The following is a 21573-nucleotide window of genomic DNA, read 5'->3' as shown; positions in this document are numbered from 1 at the left end:
TCTTCTGCTGTTTTAGCCCAGGCTAAACATTCCTGCTCTACTCTCTCTGTTGCTGCTCAGCAGAGAGCGGGCACAGAGGTGTTGGAATCAATTGGTCTTTCAGGCAGGAAAAGAAGAGACAGCAATGTGTGTTGCAGAGTTGCAAAGCTCACTGTGTGCTGAAGATGATCAGTGGGAACTTTCTGGACTGTCTCTTCTGCTGTTTCAGCAGAGTCCAAACGTAAGTGCTATATTCTGCTACTGCTCACAAAGAGCAAGCACAGGAGATGTATTATTCAATTGGACTTTCAGGTAGGAAAGTGAGAGGTGACAGCAATATGTGTTTCAGAGTTGTGAATCTCAATGTGTGCTGAAGATGCCCAGCAGTAGTTTCCATGCTGGCCCTTCGGCTGTGAAATTAGAATCCAAGCGCTCGTCCTCCCCTGTCACAACTGCTCTCGAAGCGAGAGAGCGCACCAGAAACGTTGGCTTGAAATGCACTTTTAGGAGATAAAGTGAGGAGTGACAGCAATGTGTGTTTCAGAGTTGCAAAGCTCACTGTGCGCTGAAGATGATCTGCAAGGACTTTCCCTCCCTGCCCTTCGGAACTGGGAGCGGATTCCAAGCGCTCGTGCTCACCTGCCTCTGCTGCACTGGAAACGAGAGTGGAGACCAGAAACGCTGGATTCAAATGCACTTTTAGGAGCTACAATGAGGAGTGACAACAGTGTGTGTGTCAAAGTTGTAAAGCTCAGTGTGTTGAAGAAGCACAAGAGCAGCCTTCAGGCCTGTCTCTTCCACTGCCTTACAGATTGCAGACATCCCTGCTCACTCTGCTGCTCAGCAGAGTGCTGGCAACGGAGTTCTGGGATTGAAATGGTCTTTTAGGAGAAAGAGTGAAGAGTGACACCAATGTTTGTGTCACAGTTTAAAGCTCACTGTGTGCTAAACATGATCAGGAGGAGCTTTTTTGCAAGGCTCTTCTGCTGTTTTAGCCCAGTCTAAACATTCCTGCTCTACTCTCTCTGTTGCTGCTCAGCAGAGAGTGGGCACAGAGATGTTGGAATCAATTGGTCTTTCAGGCAAGAAAAGGAGGAGTGACAGCAATGTGTGTTTCAGAATTGTAAAGCTCACTGTGCGCTGAAGATGCCCTGCAGGAGTTTCCCTGCTGGCCCTTTGTCTGTGGGATTAGAGTCCAAGCGCTGCTCCTCCCCTGTCACAACTCCTCTTGAAACGAGAGAGCGCACCAGAAACTTTGGATTCAAATGCACTTTTAGGAGATAAAGTGAGGAGTGACAGCAATGTTTGTGTCACAGTTTAAAGCTCACTGTGTGCAAAACATGATCAAGCAGGAGATTTTTTTCAAGGCTCTTCTGCTGTTTTAGGCAGGTCTAAAAATTCCTGCTCTACTCTCTCTGTTGCTGCTCAGCAGAGAGCGGGCACAGAGATGGTGGATTCAGCTGGTCTTTCAGGCAAAAAGGGAGGAGTGACAGCAATGTGTGTTGCAGAGTTGCAAAGCTCGCTGTGCGCTGAAGATGATCAGTGGGAACTTTCTGGACTGTCTCTTCTGCTCTTTTAGCATTGGCTAAAGGTTCCTGCTCTACTCTCTCTGCTTCTGCCCAGCAGAGAAAGGGCACAGAGATTTTGGATTCAATTGGACTTTGAGGTAGGAAAGTGCGGAGCGAGAGCAATATATGTGTCACAGTTGCAAAGCTGACTGCGTGCTGAAGATGCCCTGCCGGAGCTTTCACTCCGGGCTCTTCGGCTGTGGGAGCAGAGGCCAAGAGATCGTGTTCACCTGTCACTGCTGCTGTTCAAACGAGAGAGGGCGGGAGAGACCATGGATTCAAACGGATTATTAGGAGATGAAGTGAGGAGTGACAGCAATGTGTGTTTCAGAGTTGCAAAGCTCACTGTGCGCTGAAGATGATCTGCAAGGACTTTCCCTCCCTGCCCTTCGGAACTGGGAGCGGATTCCAAGCGCTCGTGCTCACCTTCCTCTGCTGCTCTTGAAACGAGAGTGGAGACCAGAAACGCTGGATTCAAATGCACTTTTAGGAGCTACAATGAGGAGTGACAACAGTGTGTGTGTCACAGTTGTAAAGCTCAGTGTGTTGAAGAAGCACAAGAGCAGCCTTCAGGCCTGTCTCTTCCACTGCCTTACAGATTGCAGACATTCCTGCTCACTCTGCTGCTCAGCAGAGTGCTGGCAACGGAGTTCTTGGATTGAAATGGTCTTTTAGGAGAAAGAGTGAAGAGTGACAGCAATGTTTGTGTCACAGTTTAAAGCTCACTGTGTGCTAAACATGATCAGGAGGAGCTTTTTTGCAAGGCTCTTCTGCTGTTTTAGCCCAATCTAAACATTCCTTCTCTCTGTTGCTGCTCAGCAGAGAGTGGGCACAGAGATGTTGGAATCAATTGGTCTTCCAGGCAGGAAAAGGAGTTACAGCAATGTGTGTTGCAGAATTGCAAAGCTCACTGTGTGCTGAAGATGCCCTGCAGGAGTTTCCCTGCTGGCCCTTCGTCTGTGGGATTAGAGTCCAAGCGCTGCTCCTCCCCTGTCACAACTCCTCTCGAAACGTGAGAGCGCACCAGAAACTTTGGATTCAAATGCACTTTTAGGAGATAAAGTGAGGAGTGACAGCAATGTTTGTGTCACAGTTTAAAGCTCACTGTGTGCAAAACATGATCAAGCAGGAGATTTTTTGCAAGGCTCTTCTGCTGTTTTAGCCCAGGCTAAACATTCCTGCTCTACTCTCTCTGTTGCTGCTCAGCAGAGAGCGGGCACAGAGGTGTTGGAATCAATTGGTCTTTCAGGCAGGAAAAGAAGAGACAGCAATGTGTGTTGCAGAGTTGCAAAGCTCACTGTGTGCTGAAGATGATCAGTGGGAACTTTCTGGACTGTCTCTTCTGCTGTTTCAGCAGAGTCCAAACGTAAGTGCTATATTCTGCTACTGCTCACAAAGAGCAAGCACAGGAGATGTATTATTCAATTGGACTTTCAGGTAGGAAAGTGAGAGGTGACAGCAATATGTGTTTCAGAGTTGTGAATCTCAATGTGTGCTGAAGATGCCCAGCAGTAGTTTCCATGCTGGCCCTTCGGCTGTGAAATTAGAATCCAAGCGCTCGTCCTCCCCTGTCACAACTGCTCTCGAAGCGAGAGAGCGCACCAGAAACGTTGGCTTGAAATGCACTTTTAGGAGATAAAGTGAGGAGTGACAGCAATGTGTGTTTCAGAGTTGCAAAGCTCACTGTGCGCTGAAGATGATCTGCAAGGACTTTCCCTCCCTGCCCTTCGGAACTGGGAGCGGATTCCAAGCGCTCGTGCTCACCTGCCTCTGCTGCACTGGAAACGAGAGTGGAGACCAGAAACGCTGGATTCAAATGCACTTTTAGGAGCTACAATGAGGAGTGACAACAGTGTGTGTGTCAAAGTTGTAAAGCTCAGTGTGTTGAAGAAGCACAAGAGCAGCCTTCAGGCCTGTCTCTTCCACTGCCTTACAGATTGCAGACATCCCTGCTCACTCTGCTGCTCAGCAGAGTGCTGGCAACGGAGTTCTGGGATTGAAATGGTCTTTTAGGAGAAAGAGTGAAGAGTGACAGCAATGTTTGTGTCACAGTTTAAAGCTCACTGTGTGCTAAACATGATCAGGAGGAGCTTTTTTGCAAGGCTCTTCTGCTGTTTTAGCCCAGTCTAAACATTCCTGCTCTACTCTCTCTGTTGCTGCTCAGCAGAGAGTGGGCACAGAGATGTTGGAATCAATTGGTCTTCCAGGCAGGAAAAGGAGGAGTGACAGCAATGTGTGTTGCAGAATTGCAAAGCTCACTGTGTGCTGAAGATGCCCTGCAGGAGTTTCCCTGCTGGCCCTTCATCTGTGGGATTAGAGTCCAAGCGCTGCTCCTCCCCTGTCACAACTCCTCTCGAAACGAGAGAGCGCACCAGAAACTTTGGATTCAAATGCACTTTTAGGAGATAAAGTGAGGAGTGACAGCAATGTTTGTGTCACAGTTTAAAGCTCACTGTGTGCAAAACATGATCAAGCAGGAGATTTTTTTCAAGGCTCTTCTGCTGTTTTAGGCAGGTCTAAAAATTCCTGCTCTACTCTCTCTGTTGCTGCTCAGCAGAGAGCGGGCACAGAGATGGTGGATTCAGCTGGTCTTTCAGGCAAAAAGGGAGGAGTGACAGCAATGTGTGTTGCAGAGTTGCAAAGCTCGCTGTGCGCTGAAGATGATCAGTGGGAACTTTCTGGACTGTCTCTTCTGCTCTTTTAGCATTGGCTAAAGGTTCCTGCTCTACTCTCTCTGCTTCTGCCCAGCAGAGAAAGGGCACAGAGATTTTGGATTCAATTGGACTTTGAGGTAGGAAAGTGCGGAGCGAGAGCAATATATGTGTCACAGTTGCAAAGCTGACTGCGTGCTGAAGATGCCCTGCCGGAGCTTTCACTCCGGGCTCTTCGGCTGTGGGAGCAGAGGCCAAGAGATCGTGTTCACCTGTCACTGCTGCTGTTCAAACGAGAGAGGGCGGGAGAGACCATGGATTCAAACGGATTATTAGGAGATGAAGTGAGGAGTGACAGCAATGTGTGTTTCAGAGTTGCAAAGCTCACTGTGCGCTGAAGATGATCTGCAAGGACTTTCCCTCCCTGCCCTTCGGAACTGGGAGCGGATTCCAAGCGCTCGTGCTCACCTTCCTCTGCTGCTCTTGAAACGAGAGTGGAGACCAGAAACGCTGGATTCAAATGCACTTTTAGGAGCTACAATGAGGAGTGACAACAGTGTGTGTGTCACAGTTGTAAAGCTCAGTGTGTTGAAGAAGCACAAGAGCAGCCTTCAGGCCTGTCTCTTCCACTGCCTTACAGATTGCAGACATCCCTGCTCACTCTGCTGCTCAGCAGAGTGCTGGCAACGGAGTTCTGGGATTGAAATGGTCTTTTAGGAGAAAGAGTGAAGAGTGACAGCAATGTTTGTGTCACAGTTTAAAGCTCACTGTGTGCTAAACATGATCAGGAGGAGCTTTTTTGCAAGGCTCTTCTGCTGTTTTAGCCCAGTCTAAACATTCCTGCTCTACTCTCTCTGTTGCTGCTCAGCAGAGAGTGGGCACAGAGATGTTGGAATCAATAGGTCTTCCAGGCAGGAAAAGGAGGAGTGACAGCAATGTGTGTTGCAGAATTGCAAAGCTCACTGTGTGCTGAAGATGCCCTGCAGGAGTTTCCTTGCTGGCCCTTCATCTGTGGGATTAGAGTCCAAGCGCTGCTCCTCCCCTGTCACAACTCCTCTCGAAACGAGAGAGCGCACCAGAAACTTTGGATTCAAATGCACTTTTAGGAGATAAAGTGAGGAGTGACAGCAATGTTTGTGTCACAGTTTAAAGCTCACTGTGTGCAAAACATGATCAAGCAGGAGATTTTTTTCAAGGCTCTTCTGCTGTTTTAGGCAGGTCTAAAAATTCCTGCTCTACTCTCTCTGTTGCTGCTCAGCAGAGAGCGGGCACAGAGATGGTGGATTCAGCTGGTCTTTCAGGCAAAAAGGGAGGAGTGACAGCAATGTGTGTTGCAGAGTTGCAAAGCTCGCTGTGCGCTGAAGATGATCAGTGGGAACTTTCTGGACTGTCTCTTCTGCTCTTTTAGCATTGGCTAAAGGTTCCTGCTCTACTCTCTCTGCTTCTGCCCAGCAGAGAAAGGGCACAGAGATTTTGGATTCAATTGGACTTTGAGGTAGGAAAGTGCGGAGCGAGAGCAATATATGTGTCACAGTTGCAAAGCTGACTGCGTGCTGAAGATGCCCTGCCGGAGCTTTCACTCCGGGCTCTTCGGCTGTGGGAGCAGAGGCCAAGAGATCGTGTTCACCTGTCACTGCTGCTGTTCAAACGAGAGAGGGCGGGAGAGACCATGGATTCAAACGGATTATTAGGAGATGAAGTGAGGAGTGACAGCAATGTGTGTTTCAGAGTTGCAAAGCTCACTGTGCGCTGAAGATGATCTGCAAGGACTTTCCCTCCCTGCCCTTCGGAACTGGGAGCGGATTCCAAGCGCTCGTGCTCACCTGCCTCTGCTGCACTGGAAACGAGAGTGGAGACCAGAAACGCTGGATTCAAATGCACTTTTAGGAGCTACAATGAGGAGTGACAACAGTGTGTGTGTCAAAGTTGTAAAGCTCAGTGTGTTGAAGAAGCACAAGAGCAGCCTTCAGGCCTGTCTCTTCCACTGCCTTACAGATTGCAGACATCCCTGCTCACTCTGCTGCTCAGCAGAGTGCTGGCAACGGAGTTCTGGGATTGAAATGGTCTTTTAGGAGAAAGAGTGAAGAGTGACAGCAATGTTTGTGTCACAGTTTAAAGCTCACTGTGTGCTAAACATGATCAGGAGGAGCTTTTTTGCAAGGCTCTTCTGCTGTTTTAGCCCAGTCTAAACATTCCTGCTCTACTCTCTCTGTTGCTGCTCAGCAGAGAGTGGGCACAGAGATGTTGGAATCAATTGGTCTTCCAGGCAGGAAAAGGAGGAGTGACAGCAATGTGTGTTGCAGAATTGCAAAGCTCACTGTGTGCTGAAGATGCCCTGCAGGAGTTTCCCTGCTGGCCCTTCATCTGTGGGATTAGAGTCCAAGCGCTGCTCCTCCCCTGTCACAACTCCTCTCGAAACGAGAGAGCGCACCAGAAACTTTGGATTCAAATGCACTTTTAGGAGATAAAGTGAGGAGTGACAGCAATGTTTGTGTCACAGTTTAAAGCTCACTGTGTGCAAAACATGATCAAGCAGGAGATTTTTTTCAAGGCTCTTCTGCTGTTTTAGGCAGGTCTAAAAATTCCTGCTCTACTCTCTCTGTTGCTGCTCAGCAGAGAGCGGGCACAGAGATGGTGGATTCAGCTGGTCTTTCAGGCAAAAAGGGAGGAGTGACAGCAATGTGTGTTGCAGAGTTGCAAAGCTCGCTGTGCGCTGAAGATGATCAGTGGGAACTTTCTGGACTGTCTCTTCTGCTCTTTTAGCATTGGCTAAAGGTTCCTGCTCTACTCTCTCTGCTTCTGCCCAGCAGAGAAAGGGCACAGAGATTTTGGATTCAATTGGACTTTGAGGTAGGAAAGTGCGGAGCGAGAGCAATATATGTGTCACAGTTGCAAAGCTGACTGCGTGCTGAAGATGCCCTGCCGGAGCTTTCACTCCGGGCTCTTCGGCTGTGGGAGCAGAGGCCAAGAGATCGTGTTCACCTGTCACTGCTGCTGTTCAAACGAGAGAGGGCGGGAGAGACCATGGATTCAAACGGATTATTAGGAGATGAAGTGAGGAGTGACAGCAATGTGTGTTTCAGAGTTGCAAAGCTCACTGTGCGCTGAAGATGATCTGCAAGGACTTTCCCTCCCTGCCCTTCGGAACTGGGAGCGGATTCCAAGCGCTCGTGCTCACCTTCCTCTGCTGCTCTTGAAACGAGAGTGGAGACCAGAAACGCTGGATTCAAATGCACTTTTAGGAGCTACAATGAGGAGTGACAACAGTGTGTGTGTCACAGTTGTAAAGCTCAGTGTGTTGAAGAAGCACAAGAGCAGCCTTCAGGCCTGTCTCTTCCACTGCCTTACAGATTGCAGACATCCCTGCTCACTCTGCTGCTCAGCAGAGTGCTGGCAACGGAGTTCTGGGATTGAAATGGTCTTTTAGGAGAAAGAGTGAAGAGTGACAGCAATGTTTGTGTCACAGTTTAAAGCTCACTGTGTGCTAAACATGATCAGGAGGAGCTTTTTTGCAAGGCTCTTCTGCTGTTTTAGCCCAGTCTAAACATTCCTGCTCTACTCTCTCTGTTGCTGCTCAGCAGAGAGTGGGCACAGAGATGTTGGAATCAATAGGTCTTCCAGGCAGGAAAAGGAGGAGTGACAGCAATGTGTGTTGCAGAATTGCAAAGCTCACTGTGTGCTGAAGATGCCCTGCAGGAGTTTCCTTGCTGGCCCTTCATCTGTGGGATTAGAGTCCAAGCGCTGCTCCTCCCCTGTCACAACTCCTCTCGAAACGAGAGAGCGCACCAGAAACTTTGGATTCAAATGCACTTTTAGGAGATAAAGTGAGGAGTGACAGCAATGTTTGTGTCACAGTTTAAAGCTCACTGTGTGCAAAACATGATCAAGCAGGAGATTTTTTTCAAGGCTCTTCTGCTGTTTTAGGCAGGTCTAAAAATTCCTGCTCTACTCTCTCTGTTGCTGCTCAGCAGAGAGCGGGCACAGAGATGGTGGATTCAGCTGGTCTTTCAGGCAAAAAGGGAGGAGTGACAGCAATGTGTGTTGCAGAGTTGCAAAGCTCGCTGTGCGCTGAAGATGATCAGTGGGAACTTTCTGGACTGTCTCTTCTGCTCTTTTAGCATTGGCTAAAGGTTCCTGCTCTACTCTCTCTGCTTCTGCCCAGCAGAGAAAGGGCACAGAGATTTTGGATTCAATTGGACTTTGAGGTAGGAAAGTGCGGAGCGAGAGCAATATATGTGTCACAGTTGCAAAGCTGACTGCGTGCTGAAGATGCCCTGCCGGAGCTTTGACTCCGGGCTCTTCGGCTGTGGGAGCAGAGGCCAAGAGATCGTGTTCACCTGTCACTGCTGCTGTTCAAACGAGAGAGGGCGGGAGAGACCATGGATTCAAACAGATTATTAGGAGATGAAGTGAGGAGTGACAGCAATGTGTGTTTCAGAGTTGCAAAGCTCACTGTGCGCTGAAGATGATCTGCAAGGACTTTCCCTCCCTGCCCTTCGGAACTGGGAGCGGATTCCAAGCGCTCGTGCTCACCTTCCTCTGCTGCTCTTGAAACGAGAGTGGAGACCAGAAACGCTGGATTCAAATGCACTTTTAGGAGCTACAATGAGGAGTGACAACAGTGTGTGTGTCACAGTTGTAAAGCTCAGTGTGTTGAAGAAGCACAAGAGCAGCCTTCAGGCCTGTCTCTTCCACTGCCTTACAGATTGCAGACATTCCTGCTCACTCTGCTGCTCAGCAGAGTGCTGGCAACGGAGTTCTTGGATTGAAATGGTCTTTTAGGAGAAAGAGTGAAGAGTGACAGCAACGTTTGTGTCACAGTTTAAAGCTCACTGTGTGCTAAACATGATCAGGAGGAGCTCTTTTGCAAGGCTCTTCTGCTGTTTTAGCCCAATCTAAACATTCCTTCTCTCTGTTGCTGCTCAGCAGAGAGTGGGCACAGAGATGTTGGAATCAATTGGTCTTCCAGGCAGGAAAAGGAGTTACAGCAATGTGTGTTGCAGAATTGCAAAGCTCACTGTTTGCTGAAGATGCCCTGCAGGAGTTTCCCTGCTGGCCCTTCATCTGTGGGATTAGAGTCCAAGCGCTGCTCCTCCCCTGTCACAACTCCTCTCGAAACGTGAGAGCGCACCAGAAACTTTGGATTCAAATGCACTTTTAGGAGATAAAGTGAGGAGTGACAGCAATGTTTGTGTCACAGTTTAAAGCTCACTGTGTGCAAAACATGATCAAGCAGGAGATTTTTTGCAAGGCTCTTCTGCTGTTTTAGCCCAGGCTAAACATTCCTGCTCTACTCTCTCTGTTGCTGCTCAGCAGAGAGCGGGCACAGAGGTGTTGGAATCAATTGGTCTTTCAGGCAGGAAAAGAAGAGACAGCAATGTGTGTTGCAGAGTTGCAAAGCTCACTGTGTGCTGAAGATGATCAGTGGGAACTTTCTGGACTGTCTCTTCTGCTGTTTCAGCAGAGTCCAAACGTAAGTGCTATATTCTGCTACTGCTCACAAAGAGCAAGCACAGGAGATGTATTATTCAATTGGACTTTCAGGTAGGAAAGTGAGAGGTGACAGCAATATGTGTTTCATAGTTGTGAATCTCAATGTGTGCTGAAGATGCCCAGCAGTAGTTTCCATGCTGGCCCTTCGGCTGTGAAATTAGATTCCAAGCGCTCGTCCTCCCCTGTCACAACTGCTCTCGAAGCGAGAGAGCGCACCAGAAACGTTGGCTTGAAATGCACTTTTAGGAGATAAAGTGAGGAGTGACAGCAATGTGTGTTTCAGAGTTGCAAAGCTCACTGTGCGCTGAAGATGATCTGCAAGGACTTTCCCTCCCTGCCCTTCGGAACTGGGAGCGGATTCCAAGCGCTCGTGCTCACCTGCCTCTGGTGCACTGGAAACGAGAGTGGAGACCAGAAACGCTGGATTCAAATGCACTTTTAGGAGCTACAATGAGGAGTGACAACAGTGTGTGTGTCAAAGTTGTAAAGCTCAGTGTGTTGAAGAAGCACAAGAGCAGCCTTCAGGCCTGTCTCTTCCACTGCCTTACAGATTGCAGACATCCCTGCTCACTCTGCTGCTCAGCAGAGTGCTGGCAACGGAGTTCTGGGATTGAAATGGTCTTTTAGGAGAAAGAGTGAAGAGTGACAGCAATGTTTGTGTCACAGTTTAAAGCTCACTGTGTGCTAAACATGATCAGGAGGAGCTTTTTTGCAAGGCTCTTCTGCTGTTTTAGCCCAGTCTAAACATTCCTGCTCTACTCTCTCTGTTGCTGCTCAGCAGAGAGTGGGCACAGAGATGTTGGAATCAATTGGTCTTTCAGGCAAGAAAAGGAGGAGTGACAGCAATGTGTGTTTCAGAATTGTAAAGCTCACTGTGCGCTGAAGATGCCCTGCAGGAGTTTCCCTGCTGGCCCTTTGTCTGTGGGATTAGAGTCCAAGCGCTGCTCCTCCCCTGTCACAACTCCTCTCGAAACGAGAGAGCGCACCAGAAACTTTGGATTCAAATGCACTTTTAGGAGATAAAGTGAGGAGTGACAGCAATGTTTGTGTCACAGTTTAAAGCTCACTGTGTGCAAAACATGATCAAGCAGGAGATTTTTTTCAAGGCTCTTCTGCTGTTTTAGGCAGGTCTAAAAATTCCTGCTCTACTCTCTCTGTTGCTGCTCAGCAGAGAGCGGGCACAGAGATGGTGGATTCAGCTGGTCTTTCAGGCAAAAAGGGAGGAGTGACAGCAATGTGTGTTGCAGAGTTGCAAAGCTCGCTGTGCGCTGAAGATGATCAGTGGGAACTTTCTGGACTGTCTCTTCTGCTCTTTTAGCATTGGCTAAAGGTTCCTGCTCTACTCTCTCTGCTTCTGCCCAGCAGAGAAAGGGCACAGAGATTTTGGATTCAATTGGACTTTGAGGTAGGAAAGTGCGGAGCGAGAGCAATATATGTGTCACAGTTGCAAAGCTGACTGCGTGCTGAAGATGCCCTGCCGGAGCTTTGACTCCGGGCTCTTCGGCTGTGGGAGCAGAGGCCAAGAGATCGTGTTCACCTGTCACTGCTGCTGTTCAAACGAGAGAGGGCGGGAGAGACCATGGATTCAAACAGATTATTAGGAGATGAAGTGAGGAGTGACAGCAATGTGTGTTTCAGAGTTGCAAAGCTCACTGTGCGCTGAAGATGATCTGCAAGGACTTTCCCTCCCTGCCCTTCGGAACTGGGAGCGGATTCCAAGCGCTCGTGCTCACCTTCCTCTGCTGCTCTTGAAACGAGAGTGGAGACCAGAAACGCTGGATTCAAATGCACTTTTAGGAGCTACAATGAGGAGTGCCAACAGTGTGTGTGTCACAGTTGTAAAGCTCAGTGTGTTGAAGAAGCACAAGAGCAGCCTTCAGGCCTGTCTCTTCCACTGCCTTACAGATTGCAGACATTCCTGCTCACTCTGCTGCTCAGCAGAGTGCTGGCAACGGAGTTCTTGGATTGAAATGGTCTTTTAGGAGAAAGAGTGAAGAGTGACAGCAATGTTTGTGTCACAGTTTAAAGCTCACTGTGTGCTAAACATGATCAGGAGGAGCTTTTTTGCAAGGCTCTTCTGCTGTTTTAGCCCAATCTAAACATTCCTTCTCTCTGTTGCTGCTCAGCAGAGAGTGGGCACAGAGATGTTGGAATCAATTGGTCTTCCAGGCAGGAAAAGGAGTTACAGCAATGTGTGTTGCAGAATTGCAAAGCTCACTGTGTGCTGAAGATGCCCTGCAGGAGTTTCCCTGCTGGCCCTTCGTCTGTGGGATTAGAGTCCAAGCGCTGCTCCTCCCCTGTCACAACTCCTCTCGAAACGTGAGAGCGCACCAGAAACTTTGGATTCAAATGCACTTTTAGGAGATAAAGTGAGGAGTGACAGCAATGTTTGTGTCACAGTTTAAAGCTCACTGTGTGCAAAACATGATCAAGCAGGAGATTTTTTGCAAGGCTCTTCTGCTGTTTTAGCCCAGGCTAAACATTCCTGCTCTACTCTCTCTGTTGCTGCTCAGCAGAGAGCGGGCACAGAGGTGTTGGAATCAATTGGTCTTTCAGGCAGGAAAAGAAGAGACAGCAATGTGTGTTGCAGAGTTGCAAAGCTCACTGTGTGCTGAAGATGATCAGTGGGAACTTTCTGGACTGTCTCTTCTGCTGTTTCAGCAGAGTCCAAACGTAAGTGCTATATTCTGCTACTGCTCACAAAGAGCAAGCACAGGAGATGTATTATTCAATTGGACTTTCAGGTAGGAAAGTGAGAGGTGACAGCAATATGTGTTTCAGAGTTGTGACTCTCAATGTGTGCTGAAGATGCCCAGCAGTAGTTTCCATGCTGGCCCTTCGGCTGTGAAATTAGAATCCAAGCGCTCGTCCTCCCCTGTCACAACTGCTCTCGAAGCGAGAGAGCGCACCAGAAACGTTGGCTTGAAATGCACTTTTAGGAGATAAAGTGAGGAGTGACAGCAATGTGTGTTTCAGAGTTGCAAAGCTCACTGTGCGCTGAAGATGATCTGCAAGGACTTTCCCTCCCTGCCCTTCGGAACTGGGAGCGGATTCCAAGCGCTCGTGCTCACCTGCCTCTGCTGCACTGGAAACGAGAGTGGAGACCAGAAACGCTGGATTCAAATGCACTTTTAGGAGCTACAATGAGGAGTGACAACAGTGTGTGTGTCAAAGTTGTAAAGCTCAGTGTGTTGAAGAAGCACAAGAGCAGCCTTCAGGCCTGTCTCTTCCACTGCCTTACAGATTGCAGACATCCCTGCTCACTCTGCTGCTCAGCAGAGTGCTGGCAACGGAGTTCTGGGATTGAAATGGTCTTTTAGGAGAAAGAGTGAAGAGTGACAGCAATGTTTGTGTCACAGTTTAAAGCTCACTGTGTGCTAAACATGATCAGGAGGAGCTTTTTTGCAAGGCTCTTCTGCTGTTTTAGCCCAGTCTAAACATTCCTGCTCTACTCTCTCTGTTGCTGCTCAGCAGAGAGTGGGCACAGAGATGTTGGAATCAATTGGTCTTTCAGGCAAGAAAAGGAGGAGTGACAGCAATGTGTGTTTCAGAATTGTAAAGCTCACTGTGCGCTGAAGATGCCCTGCAGGAGTTTCCCTGCTGGCCCTTCGTCTGTGGGATTAGAGTCCAAGCGCTGCTCCTCCCCTGTCACAACTCCTCTCGAAACGAGAGAGCGCACCAGAAACTTTGGATTCAAATGCACTTTTAGGAGATAAAGTGAGGAGTGACAGCAATGTTTGTGTCACAGTTTAAAGCTCACTGTGTGCAAAACATGATCAAGCAGGAGATTTTTTTCAAGGCTCTTCTGCTGTTTTAGGCAGGTCTAAAAATTCCTGCTCTACTCTCTCTGTTGCTGCTCAGCAGAGAGCGGGCACAGAGATGGTGGATTCAGCTGGTCTTTCAGGCAAAAAGGGAGGAGTGACAGCAATGTGTGTTGCAGAGTTGCAAAGCTCGCTGTGCGCTGAAGATGATCAGTGGGAACTTTCTGGACTGTCTCTTCTGCTCTTTTAGCATTGGCTAAAGGTTCCTGCTCTACTCTCTCTGCTTCTGCCCAGCAGAGAAAGGGCACAGAGATTTTGGATTCAATTGGACTTTGAGGTAGGAAAGTGCGGAGCGAGAGCAATATATGTGTCACAGTTGCAAAGCTGACTGCGTGCTGAAGATGCCCTGCCGGAGCTTTCACTCCGGGCTCTTCGGCTGTGGGAGCAGAGGCCAAGAGATCGTGTTCACCTGTCACTGCTGCTGTTCAAACGAGAGAGGGCGGGAGAGACCATGGATTCAAACGGATTATTAGGAGATGAAGTGAGGAGTGACAGCAATGTGTGTTTCAGAGTTGCAAAGCTCACTGTGCGCTGAAGATGATCTGCAAGGACTTTCCCTCCCTGCCCTTCGGAACTGGGAGCGGATTCCAAGCGCTCGTGCTCACCTTCCTCTGCTGCTCTTGAAACGAGAGTGGAGACCAGAAACGCTGGATTCAAATGCACTTTTAGGAGCTACAATGAGGAGTGACAACAGTGTGTGTGTCACAGTTGTAAAGCTCAGTGTGTTGAAGAAGCACAAGAGCAGCCTTCAGGCCTGTCTCTTCCACTGCCTTACAGATTGCAGACATTCCTGCTCACTCTGCTGCTCAGCAGAGTGCTGGCAACGGAGTTCTTGGATTGAAATGGTCTTTTAGGAGAAAGAGTGAAGAGTGACAGCAATGTTTGTGTCACAGTTTAAAGCTCACTGTGTGCTAAACATGATCAGGAGGAGCTTTTTTGCAAGGCTCTTCTGCTGTTTTAGCCCAATCTAAACATTCCTTCTCTCTGTTGCTGCTCAGCAGAGAGTGGGCACAGAGATGTTGGAATCAATTGGTCTTCCAGGCAGGAAAAGGAGTTACAGCAATGTGTGTTGCAGAATTGCAAAGCTCACTGTGTGCTGAAGATGCCCTGCAGGAGTTTCCCTGCTGGCCCTTCGTCTGTGGGATTAGAGTCCAAGCGCTGCTCCTCCCCTGTCACAACTCCTCTCGAAACGTGAGAGCGCACCAGAAACTTTGGATTCAAATGCACTTTTAGGAGATAAAGTGAGGAGTGACAGCAATGTTTGTGTCACAGTTTAAAGCTCACTGTGTGCAAAACATGATCAAGCAGGAGATTTTTTGCAAGGCTCTTCTGCTGTTTTAGCCCAGGCTAAACATTCCTGCTCTACTCTCTCTGTTGCTGCTCAGCAGAGAGCGGGCACAGAGGTGTTGGAATCAATTGGTCTTTCAGGCAGGAAAAGAAGAGACAGCAATGTGTGTTGCAGAGTTGCAAAGCTCACTGTGTGCTGAAGATGATCAGTGGGAACTTTCTGGACTGTCTCTTCTGCTGTTTCAGCAGAGTCCAGACGTAAGTGCTATATTCTGCTACTGCTCACAAAGAGCAAGCACAGGAGATGTATTATTCAATTGGACTTTCAGGTAGGAAAGTGAGAGGTGACAGCAATATGTGTTTCAGAGTTGCGAATCTCAATGTGTGCTGAAGATGCCCAGCAGTAGTTTCCATGCTGGCCCTTCGGCTGTGAAATTAGAATCCAAGCGCTCGTCCTCCCCTGTCACAACTGCTCTCGAAGCGAGAGAGCGCACCAGAAACGTTGGCTTGAAATGCACTTTTAGGAGATAAAGTGAGGAGTGACAGCAATGTGTGTTTCAGAGTTGCAAAGCTCACTGTGCGCTGAAGATGATCTGCAAGGACTTTCCCTCCCTGCCCTTCGGAACTGGGAGCGGATTCCAAGCGCTCGTGCTCACCTGCCTCTGCTGCACTGGAAACGAGAGTGGAGACCAGAAACGCTGGATTCAAATGCACTTTTAGGAGCTACAATGAGGAGTGACAACAGTGTGTGTGTCACAGTTGTAAAGCTCAGTGTGTTGAAGAAGCACAAGAGCAGCCTTCAGGCCTGTCTCTTCCACTGCCTTACAGATTGCAGACATCCCTGCTCACTCTGCTGCTCAGCAGAGTGCTGGCAACGGAGTTCTTGGATTGAAATGGTCTTTTAGGAGAAAGAGTGAAGAGTGACACCAATGTTTGTGTCACAGTTTAAAGCTCACTGTGTGCTAAACATGATCAGGAGGAGCTTTTTTGCAAGGCTCTTCTGCTGTTTTAGCCCAGTCTAAACATTCCTGCTCTACTCTCTCTGTTGCTGCTCAGCAGAGAGTGGGCACAGAGATGTTGGAATCAATTGGTCTTTCAGGCAAGAAAAGGAGGAGTGACAGCAATGTGTGTTTCAGAATTGTAAAGCTCACTGTGCGCTGAAGATGCCCTGCAGGAGTTTCCCTGCTGGCCCTTCATCTGTGGGATTAGAGTCCAAGCGCTGCTCCTCCCCTGTCACAACTCCTCTCGAAACGAGAGAGCGCACCAGAAACTTTGGATTCAAATGCACTTTTAGGAGATAAAGTGAGGAGTGACAGCAATGTTTGTGTCACAGTTTAAAGCTCACTGTGTGCAAAACATGATCAAGCAGGAGATTTTTTGCAAGGCTCTTCTGCTGTTTTAGGCAGGTCTAAAAATTCCTGCTCTACTCTCTCTGTTGCTGCTCAGCAGAGAGCGGGCACAGAGATGGTGGATTCAGCTGGTCTTTCAGGCAAAAAGGGAGGAGTGACAGCAATGTGTGTTGCAGAGTTGCAAAGCTCGCTGTGCGCTGAAGATGATCAGTGGGAACTTTCTGGACTGTCTCTTCTGCTCTTTTAGCATTGGCTAAAGGTTCCTGCTCTACTCTCTCTGCTTCTGCCCAGCAGAGAAAGGGCACAGAGATTTTGGATTCAATTGGACTTTGAGGTAGGAAAGTGCGGAGCGAGAGCAATATATGTGTCACAGTTGCAAAGCTGACTGCGTGCTGAAGATGCCCTGCCGGAGCTTTCACTCCGGGCTCTTCGGCTGTGGGAGCAGAGGCCAAGAGATCGTGTTCACCTGTCACTGCTGCTGTTCAAACGAGAGAGGGCGGGAGAGACCATGGATTCAAACGGATTATTAGGAGATGAAGTGAGGAGTGACAGCAATGTGTGTTTCAGAGTTGCAAAGCTCACTGTGCGCTGAAGATGATCTGCAAGGACTTTCCCTCCCTGCCCTTCGGAACTGGGAGCGGATTCCAAGCGCTCGTGCTCACCTTCCTCTGCTGCTCTTGAAACGAGAGTGGAGACCAGAAACGCTGGATTCAAATGCACTTTTAGGAGCTACAATGAGGAGTGACAACAGTGTGTGTGTCACAGTTGTAAAGCTCAGTGTGTTGAAGAAGCACAAGAGCAGCCTTCAGGCCTGTCTCTTCCACTGCCTTACAGATTGCAGACATTACTGCTCACTCTGCTGCTCAGCAGAGTGCTGGCAACGGAGTTCTTGGATTGAAATGGTCTTTTAGGAGAAAGAGTGAAGAGTGACAGCAATGTTTGTGTCACAGTTTAAAGCTCACTGTGTGCTAAACATGATCAGGAGGAGCTTTTTTGCAAGGCTCTTCTGCTGTTTTAGCCCAATCTAAACATTCCTTCTCTCTGTTGCTGCTCAGCAGAGAGTGGGCACAGAGATGTTGGAATCAATTGGTCTTCCAGGCAGGAAAAGGAGTTACAGCAATGTGTGTTGCAGAATTGCAAAGCTCACTGTGTGCTGAAGATGCCCTGCAGGAGTTTCCCTGCTGGCCCTTCGTCTGTGGGATTAGAGTCCAAGCGCTGCTCCTCCCCTGTCACAACTCCTCTCGAAACGTGAGAGCGCACCAGAAACTTTGGATTCAAATGCACTTTTAGGAGATAAAGTGAGGAGTGACAGCAATGTTTGTGTCACAGTTTAAAGCTCACTGTGTGCAAAACATGATCAAGCAGGAGATTTTTTGCAAGGCTCTTCTGCTGTTTTAGCCCAGGCTAAACATTCCTGCTCTACTCTCTCTGTTGCTGCTCAGCAGAGAGCGGGCACAGAGGTGTTGGAATCAATTGGTCTTTCAGGCAGGAAAAGAAGAGACAGCAATGTGTGTTGCAGAGTTGCAAAGCTCACTGTGTGCTGAAGATGATCAGTGGGAACTTTCTGGACTGTCTCTTCTGCTGTTTCAGCAGAGTCCAGACGTAAGTGCTATATTCTGCTACTGCTCACAAAGAGCAAGCACAGGAGATGTATTATTCAATTGGACTTTCAGGTAGGAAAGTGAGAGGTGACAGCAATATGTGTTTCAGAGTTGCGAATCTCAATGTGTGCTGAAGATGCCCAGCAGTAGTTTCCATGCTGGCCCTTCGGCTGTGAAATTAGAATCCAAGCGCTCGTCCTCCCCTGTCACAACTGCTCTCGAAGCGAGAGAGCGCACCAGAAACGTTGGCTTGAAATGCACTTTTAGGAGATAAAGTGAGGAGTGACAGCAATGTGTGTTTCAGAGTTGCAAAGCTCACTGTGCGCTGAAGATGATCTGCAAGGACTTTCCCTCCCTGCCCTTCGGAACTGGGAGCGGATTCCAAGCGCTCGTGCTCACCTGCCTCTGCTGCACTGGAAACGAGAGTGGAGACCAGAAACGCTGGATTCAAATGCACTTTTAGGAGCTACAATGAGGAGTGACAACAGTGTGTGTGTCAAAGTTGTAAAGCTCAGTGTGTTGAAGAAGCACAAGAGCAGCCTTCAGGCCTGTCTCTTCCACTGCCTTACAGATTGCAGACATCCCTGCTCACTCTGCTGCTCAGCAGAGTGCTGGCAACGGAGTTCTGGGATTGAAATGGTCTTTTAGGAGAAAGAGTGAAGAGTGACACCAATGTTTGTGTCACAGTTTAAAGCTCACTGTGTGCTAAACATGATCAGGAGGAGCTTTTTTGCAAGGCTCTTCTGCTGTTTTAGCCCAGTCTAAACATTCCTGCTCTACTCTCTCTGTTGCTGCTCAGCAGAGAGTGGGCACAGAGATGTTGGAATCAATTGGTCTTTCAGGCAAGAAAAGGAGGAGTGACAGCAATGTGTGTTTCAGAATTGTAAAGCTCACTGTGCGCTGAAGATGCCCTGCAGGAGTTTCCCTGCTGGCCCTTCATCTGTGGGATTAGAGTCCAAGCGCTGCTCCTCCCCTGTCACAACTCCTCTCGAAACGAGAGAGCGCACCAGAAACTTTGGATTCAAATGCACTTTTAGGAGATAAAGTGAGGAGTGACAGCAATGTTTGTGTCACAGTTTAAAGCTCACTGTGTGCAAAACATGATCAAGCAGGAGATTTTTTTCAAGGCTCTCGTGCTGTTTTAGGCAGGTCTAAAAATTCCTGCTCTACTCTCTCTGTTGCTGCTCAGCAGAGAGCGGGCACAGAGATGGTGGATTCAGCTGGTCTTTCAGGCAAAAAGGGAGGAGTGACAGCAATGTGTGTTGCAGAGTTGCAAAGCTCGCTGTGCGCTGAAGATGATCAGTGGGAACTTTCTGGACTGTCTCTTCTGCTCTTTTAGCATTGGCTAAAGGTTCCTGCTCTACTCTCTCTGCTTCTGCCCAGCAGAGAAAGGGCACAGAGATTTTGGATTCAATTGGACTTTGAGGTAGGAAAGTGCGGAGCGAGAGCAATATATGTGTCACAGTTGCAAAGCTGACTGCGTGCTGAAGATGCCCTGCCGGAGCTTTCACTCCGGGCTCTTCGGCTGTGGGAGCAGAGGCCAAGAGATCGTGTTCACCTGTCACTGCTGCTGTTCAAACGAGAGAGGGCGGGAGAGACCATGGATTCAAACGGATTATTAGGAGATGAAGTGAGGAGTGACAGCAATGTGTGTTTCAGAGTTGCAAAGCTCACTGTGCGCTGAAGATGATCTGCAAGGACTTTCCCTCCCTGCCCTTCGGAACTGGGAGCGGATTCCAAGCGCTCGTGCTCACCTTCCTCTGCTGCTCTTGAAACGAGAGTGGAGACCAGAAACGCTGGATTCAAATGCACTTTTAGGAGCTACAATGAGGAGTGCCAACAGTGTGTGTGTCACAGTTGTAAAGCTCAGTGTGTTGAAGAAGCACAAGAGCAGCCTTCAGGCCTGTCTCTTCCACTGCCTTACAGATTGCAGACATTCCTGCTCACTCTGCTGCTCAGCAGAGTGCTGGCAACGGAGTTCTTGGATTGAAATGGTCTTTTAGGAGAAAGAGTGAAGAGTGACAGCAATGTTTGTGTCACAGTTTAAAGCTCACTGTGTGCTAAACATGATCAGGAGGAGCTTTTTTGCAAGGCTCTTCTGCTGTTTTAGCCCAGTCTAAACATTCCTTCTCTCTGTTGCTGCTCAGCAGAGAGGGGGCACAGAGATGTTGGAATCAATTGGTCTTTCAGGCAGGAAAAGGAGGAGTGACAGCAATGTGTGTTGCAGAATTGCAAAGCTCACTGTGTGCTGAAGGTGCCCTGCAGGAGTTTCCCTGCTGGCCCTTCGTCTGTGGGATTAGAGTCCAAGCGCCCCTCCTCCCCTGTCACAACTCCTCTCGAAACGAGAGAGCGCACCAGAAACTTTGGACTCAAATGCACTTTTAGGAGATAAAGTGAGGAGTGACAGCAATGTTTGTGTCACAGTTTAAAGATCACTGTGTGCTAAACATGATCAAGCAGGAGATTTTTTGCAAGGCTCTTCTGCTGTTTTAGCCCAGGCTAAACATTCCTGCTCTACTCTCTCTGTTGCTGCTCAGCAGAGAGCGGGCACAGAGGTGTTGGAATCAATTGGTCTTTCAGGCAGGAAAAGAAGTGACAGCAATGTGTGTTGCAGAGTTGCAAAGCTCGCTGTGCGCTGAAGATGATCAGTGGGAACTTTCTGGACTGTCTCTTCTGCTGTTTGAGCAGAGTCCAAACGTAAGTGCTATATTCTGCTACTGCTCACAAAGAGCAAGCACAGGAGATGTAGGATTCAATTGGACTTTCAGGTAGGAAAGTGAGAGGTCACAGCAATATGTGTTTCAGAGTTGCGAATCTCAATGTGTGCTGAAGATGCCCAGCAGGAGTTTCCATGCTGGCCCTTCGGCTGTGAAATTAGAATCCAAGCGCTCGTCCTCCCCTGTCACAACTGCTCTCGAAGCGAGAGAGCGCACCAGAAACGTTGGCTTCAAATGCACTTTTAGGAGATAAAGTGAGGCGTGACAGCAATGTTTGTGTCACAGTTTAAAGATCACTGTGTGCTAAACATGATTAGCAGGAGCTTTTTTTGCAATGCTCTTCTGCTGTTTTAGCCCAGTCTAAACATTCCTGCTCTACTCTCTCTGTTGCTGCTCAGCAGAGAGTGGGCACAGAGATGTTGGAATCAATTGGTCTTCCAAGCAGGAAAAGGAGGAGTTACAGCAATGTGTTTTGCAGAGTTGCAAAGCTCACTGTGTGCTGAAGATGCCCTGCAGGAGTTTCCCTGCTGGCCCTTCGTCTGTGGGATTAGAGTCCAAGCGCTCCTCCTCCCCTGTCACATCTCCTCTCGAAACGAGAGAGAGCACCAGAAACTTTGGATTCAAATGCACTTTTAGGAGATAAAGTGAGGAGTGACAGCAATGTTTGTGTCACAGTTTCAAAGCTCACTGTGTGCTAAACATGATTAGCAGGAGCTTTTTTGCAAGGCTCTTCTGCTGTTTTAGCCCAGGCTAAACATTCCTGCTCTACTCTCTCTGTTGCTGCTCAGCAGAGAGTGGGCACAGAGATGTTGGAATCAATTGGTCTTTCAGGCAAAAAGGGAGGAGTGACAGCAATGTGTGTTGCAGAGTTGCAAAGCTCGCTGTGCGCTGAAGATGATCAGTGGGAACTTTCTGGACTGTCTCTTCTGCTCTTTTAGCATTGGCTAAAGGTTCCTGCTCTACTCTCTCTGCTTCTGCCCAGCAGAGAAAGGGCACAGAGATTTTGGATTCAATTGGACTTTGAGGTAGGAAAGTGCGGAGCGAGAGCAATATATGTGTCACAGTTGCAAAGCTGACTGCGTGCTGAAGATGCCCTGCCGGAGCTTT

The sequence above is a fragment of the Lathamus discolor genome, chromosome W (assembly GCF_037157495.1).
Source record: "Lathamus discolor isolate bLatDis1 chromosome W, bLatDis1.hap1, whole genome shotgun sequence".
Classification (NCBI taxonomy): domain Eukaryota; kingdom Metazoa; phylum Chordata; class Aves; order Psittaciformes; family Psittacidae; genus Lathamus; species Lathamus discolor.
This window is presented reverse-complemented; position numbering follows the sequence as displayed.